This window comes from Sciurus vulgaris, assembly GCF_902686455.1.
Source record: "Sciurus vulgaris genome assembly, chromosome: 14".
Taxonomy (NCBI): Eukaryota; Metazoa; Chordata; class Mammalia; order Rodentia; family Sciuridae; genus Sciurus; species Sciurus vulgaris.
In genome coordinates, this window is record NC_136475.1 from 18,087,624 (window position 1) to 18,093,197 (window position 5,574).

The following is a 5,574-nucleotide window of genomic DNA, read 5'->3' on the forward strand; positions in this document are numbered from 1 at the left end:
AGAATGACTTAGTATTAACCCTTGGCATCATAAAGATATAAAGTTATAAAGATTTGCACCTGGAAGTACCACTGAAGGGTACAGATAGAAATTTAAGTGATGAATTTTAAAGTAGTTGGGATATACAGTGTTGGAATATGCAGGTGGTTATGGAGAAATATGAAAGAAATGATAATATTTATAATGGTGGAGTAAGATGGTGTTCTTTTTCTGTTAAATATTTACATAATTTTTATTGCTGTTTATTATAACAAAAAAACTTTAAACTGCCTTGTAGAATTCATCCAGTAATGCATGAAATTGAAATCCACTGCTCAAGAAGACACCGTTATGGCTGGAATGTATCTGATGCTCAGCATACAGCATGAGTAAGAAAAGTGTTGTGTGTCATTCGGTTCTTGCTTCAGTCATCTGTGTTCATCTCTCAGAAAGAAAAAGAATCCATTCAACATTTCAATAAATATCAAATTGCCAAAAAAAAAAAAAAAAATAGTATCCATGGACCAGAGATCCAAGAAAAAGCAGTTCTGATGAATGATTCCCAGAATCAAATGAGCCTGCCTTTAGTCCAATGAGATGACATCAGGAATGTTACTTCCACTGCTGGTTATGACCCTTGTCTCACCTTTGCTGCTGGATGAACTACCATGTGCACTGCCTTTCATGCGGGCAGGGGCGGGGATGGTGGAGGTAACAGACATACTGCTTGCTTTTAAGGATGAGATGAGACTGTCCAAAAACATAGGAGGACAGTACTGGGGATCAACTGGAATAAGGGAAAGAAAATCCAAACCTGGCAAGTCTGACGACATGCTTGAAATCTGTGTGTTGAAATTGTACGGAGTAGTAGTTGAAGGCGGAAGAACAGCAGGATCAACTGAAGTCACACTAGGCACCCTTATAGAAGATGGCTGATATGAGAGAACCCCTTTGGTCGGGCTTCTTTGTGTTTCTGACATAAAGGTGCATTTCCTCTTGGTGGTGGTGGTGGGGTCTTCCTCTTCATCAGGAGAACTTCCTTTGTTAGGTCAGTAACATCCACTTTCTCCTTGCTTGCCTCACTGGCTACAGTCACTGAACAAGGCTTACTGAGTACACTTGAAGTTTCTCTCTTTGTATGTGATCAGCTGGATACTTTCATAACTTCTTTCTTTGGTCTCATTGGACACCAAGAACCACCTTCTTGGAATTTGATTTTATCCACATCATAAGAATCATAAGAACTTCCATAAAAAAACCCTTCTAATATTAGACTTTCATAGGTAGCTTTTTTTTGGTCACACACAGGGCAAATCCAGGTGGGCTTCTTCTCATTCATTTATAGGTAAAGGGCGACATCAAAGCTGTAGATGTGTACAAGTCACTGCACGGCATACAATCGTTAGTCTCGTTTTTCCTAAAAGGCACATCAAGGATATCTGAAGACTAGTTCTAGCAACTTCATCATCTGGATCTGCAGTAAGTTTTCTTTAATTAGTGCTCTGGTTGATCAGGGTTTCTAAGCCTTTCATTTTTAATCTCTGTAGTAACATAACTGATGTGAGCTGTGCTATAAGATAGATACACAGACATGGTGTAATTCTTTCCAATTTCAGATGCCCAAGAAATAGAAATCTGGTTTGGCACAGCTGAAGAAAACCTAACTAAAGATGTAATATTCGAGGGGTGTCCAGGGTGTTTCTGTTCTATCCCACTTTTAGGCAGTGGTGCAGAGCCAAAGGAAACTGTTTTCCATTTACTTTTATACATAGACTATTGAGATAGTTGACTTCTTGGGGACAACTTGTCTCTGCCAGGCAAAGTCTCCACTGAACTTGGACTGTATAATCTCTCCTACCACCTGGCGAAAACATCCCTTGATATGTGTATCTCTCTAACTTGTTGGGGTGTCAAAGCAAAAGTAAACAAACAAAGAAAAAAAAAAGGAAAAAATACCCAAAAACTAAAAACAACAACAACAACAAAAAACCTTCTATTGAAATTGTTGAATACTGCTTTGAACTAAACTCGTGGTCTTGGTGGGAAGACCAATGACATCATCAAAGGGCAGGTATTTTAACTGCACAGCAGGAAGGACAGGAGGAATTGGAGGAGATCTCAAATGTGGGCTGGTATCTTAAAGCAGCACAGAAGCAACAAGAGAGGCGGGGAATGAGGTGTCACTGAAGGGGAAGCAACGACTGGATTCCAGTCACAGTCAAGTCAGTTCTACAGTGAGGAGCTAACATCCAAATTAAAAACCCATGATTCGATCATGTATAAATCAGAAAGTCCTTGAGAGTCCGTGGACATGGACAGCTATACAGTTCTCAGATTTTAATCTGAACCCAGGGCTGCAGCCACTCAGTACATGCAGAGCCCTCCTTAGGAGGTCGTGTTTGCGAAGGTTAGTAGCACTTGTAGTTCAGAAACCCTAAAACTAGAAACCATATTCTAGCAAGAGCCAGTTGGGCAGGGTCATCTCTATCCTTGTAGTCACATAATACAAAATATGAGATTTTCTTTTGAATAATTTGTAGGAAGTAGGTAAGGACCTTCAACTCTTCCAAATCTGCTGTTTTATACCACCCCGCCACGGCTGTCCCTCCTGTGGCCACCAACAACAACGCCACCATGGCAGCCGTGGTCTCCAGCACCATCCTGAACTGTTCACCACTGCCGCAGCCCCTGGAGTGGTCACGAGTAGGATGGCTTTCATTGACAAGATTTGAAGCTTTTTTAAAAATAAAAGGATGGCTTCAGATGAGCCAGCTGCCAAGCTTCATCATGCTATGAAAGTCAGGAATTCTACACGGCTGGTGTTAAGGAGGGTATACTCCCTGCAATAAGGGGCAAGCCTCTCAGAGAAGAGCAGGCCCAGATTCTGAGGTTGGTTTGATTATCATCTTGTCTGTCATTGCCACACTAATTCTTCTATCTTAAATCACATTAACATCATGAGGACCTCCCTCAAAACCATCAGTGGGGTGTGGAAGAATTCGGGCATGGTTCACAGATGAAGGAGACATTCTGTGTTGACACTAGTCTAAAATATGGACTTAGGTTGAACCAGAGTCCTACTCAGTGGTAGCTCTAAAGAAGAGTGGTGAAGAAAAATCTTCCAGGGGTTCTTCACCTTTGCACGAGGTGAGAGGTATTCTAAAGTATGGATATATGTCATGTAAGTGACAAATAGTTTTGCTGGTGAATAAGAGACCTGGAGAAAATAATGCTGACAGATTGGGAAGAAGCAAGAATAGAGAAGAAAGATGTGACTGGACTGTTTTAGTCAGTGTTTTCACAGCTGTTACTAAAGGACCCAACCAGCACAATTATAAGGAAGAAAGAATTTATTTAAGGGCTCATGGTTTCAGAGGTCTTAGTCCAAAGAAGGCCAGCTCCATTCCTTGGACTCAGGGTGATGCTGAACATCATGGGAGAAGAGAGTGGCAGAGGGAAGCAGCTCACATGATGATCAGGAAGCATAGAGAGGTCTCCACTTGCCAGATACAAATGTATACCCCAAAACCATATCCCCAATTCCCACCTCTTCCAGCCACACCCTACCACTTCAGTTACCATTCAGTTAATCCTATCAGGTGATTAATTCACTGATTGGGTTAAGACTCTCACAACCCAATCATTTCTCCTCTGAACCTTCTTGCATTGTCTCACATGTGAGCTTTTGGGAAACACCTCACATCCAAACCATAACATGAACCTATTAAAAAAGACACAAACCCTGAGGTTTTTTATGTATCAAATTAATACCCAATGGAGGATAATCATAAGATAAAATGTTATCTGAAAAAGGTTCTACCCACTATCCCTGAGAGGGGAACAATTTGAGTAGAATTGAAGATATTAATGGGATCAACAGCTCTCCTATTCAAAGTTATTTTAGTTGCTTCCCCTGCTGAATGTATATCCTCACAGACGGTCTTCCTATCTTCCTGAATAGGAAGCCATGAGAAGACAAGCTAGCAGGTCATGACATCACACCTCTATTATGAAGGAGAGGATAGAGCTTTATTTCTTAGAGTCAGCATGTTGCATACATGAATTTGCTCTTCTTCATGCATGCCTCAAACAGCACAACAATCTGAGGACTCAGACGACAAATACACTGACTTCATCTATTGCATATTGCTTGGGAAAAAAATGAAATCTTTGTTGAAAAGAATTTGCAAATGCAGTTGCATACTAACTAATCCACTGAGCTTAGCATATACCCAGAAGCAGCTGGCATTACGGAATGGTGGAAGGACAATGGAATCTTCAGTTTAATAGCAACACATGGTAAAGGGACACTCTGCTCCAGGATGAGGTACTGTAATTAACCAATTACAACTACATGATAGAAAGCTAGTATATATGTGTCCAAGGACCAAGAGATAGAAGCAGGAATGGCTTATCTTTTAGTTTACTCCCAGTGAAAGAATTTGTATTCTATATGCTACAAAACTTTAGTTTGGGCAAAGGCAACTTTCATTTCAGTTCTGACATCTTTGTAGAGATTGTGTGCCAGTCTGTTCCCCAGAGGAACAATGGCATTTCTTGAGACGGATGACAACAAATTGGCTCACATGGTTGTGGAGGCTTAGATCTCCACAATCTGCTGTCTATAAACTAGAGTCCCAGGAAAGCCAGGATTGCTGTTTGGAGGCCTGAGAGCCAGAGAGATGATGGTGTAGATTCTCGTCCAAGTCTGAAAACCTGAGAGTGAGGAATACTAAGGGCAGGAGAAATTGATGTCTACGCTCAAACAGTCAGGAACATGAATTTAAACTTTCTCTGACTTTTGGTTTTATTCAAACCCCAAGGGGATTGGATGATTTGTACCACTTTGGGGAGGTCCATCTTTGTTTTACTGTCTACTGAGTCAAATGTTATTCTCTTCTAGAAACATCCTCACTGATACGCTCAGAATAATTAACAATCTATATGGGCATCTTAGGGCCCCGTCAAGTTGACACAAAAAATAACTATCACAGATTGGAAGTCACCAATCTCCTGTCTGTACCAAACAGGAAAAAAACAAAAACAAACAAACAAACAAACAAACAAAAAACCAACCAAAAACATCTGAAAATCAAAGGCTTTTATTTAGCCCACTAGAGCAATGTGGTTGTAGGGCAAACTGGCACCCAAATATTAGAGAAGTGAATCCAGAGAGTTCAGATCTAACTGCATGTGATAGAAGCCATTCATGCTATAAACTGATAGAAACTCTTAAATGGTAATTCAGGTGCATTTCTGGAGGCTGAGTGTGACCAGCCTGAGACTGAAAAACTCCTTGGGGCAACAGTCTAAGAGGGTCCTCAGACTCTTGTATGTTACCTCCAGAAATTCTATTAGGTTCTTATGGTGAAGAGCCAAGAAAGATCCCCTTGCGACTGTGACAGAAGAAGGATAAATGTAATCTCAAAAATACCCAGTGCATTCTTCACAAAAGAAAAATTTACAAGTAAGAAGACTCCACCAGTCTTACACCTCAGGGAAGGATGTTCTCCCCAATTCACCTCGCTCTAGTCTTTACCCTTTCTATCTCAGCTACGTAAGGAAGGGAAATGATACCTTTCTGGAGAAATACTT

General features: G+C 40.8%; 1 pseudogene across 1 annotated transcript; it reads right to left on the reverse strand.

Moving 5' to 3' along the window:
- Positions 1–489: 489 nt before the first annotated feature.
- LOC306644422 (E3 SUMO-protein ligase PIAS2-like) lies at positions 490–2,430 on the reverse strand (annotated as a pseudogene). The gene is made up of 2 exons: positions 1,963–2,430; positions 490–1,899 (listed from the first exon to the last, which is right to left on the reverse strand). The product of its transcript is annotated as an E3 SUMO-protein ligase PIAS2-like (transcript).
- Positions 2,431–5,574: the final 3,144 nt, after the last annotated feature.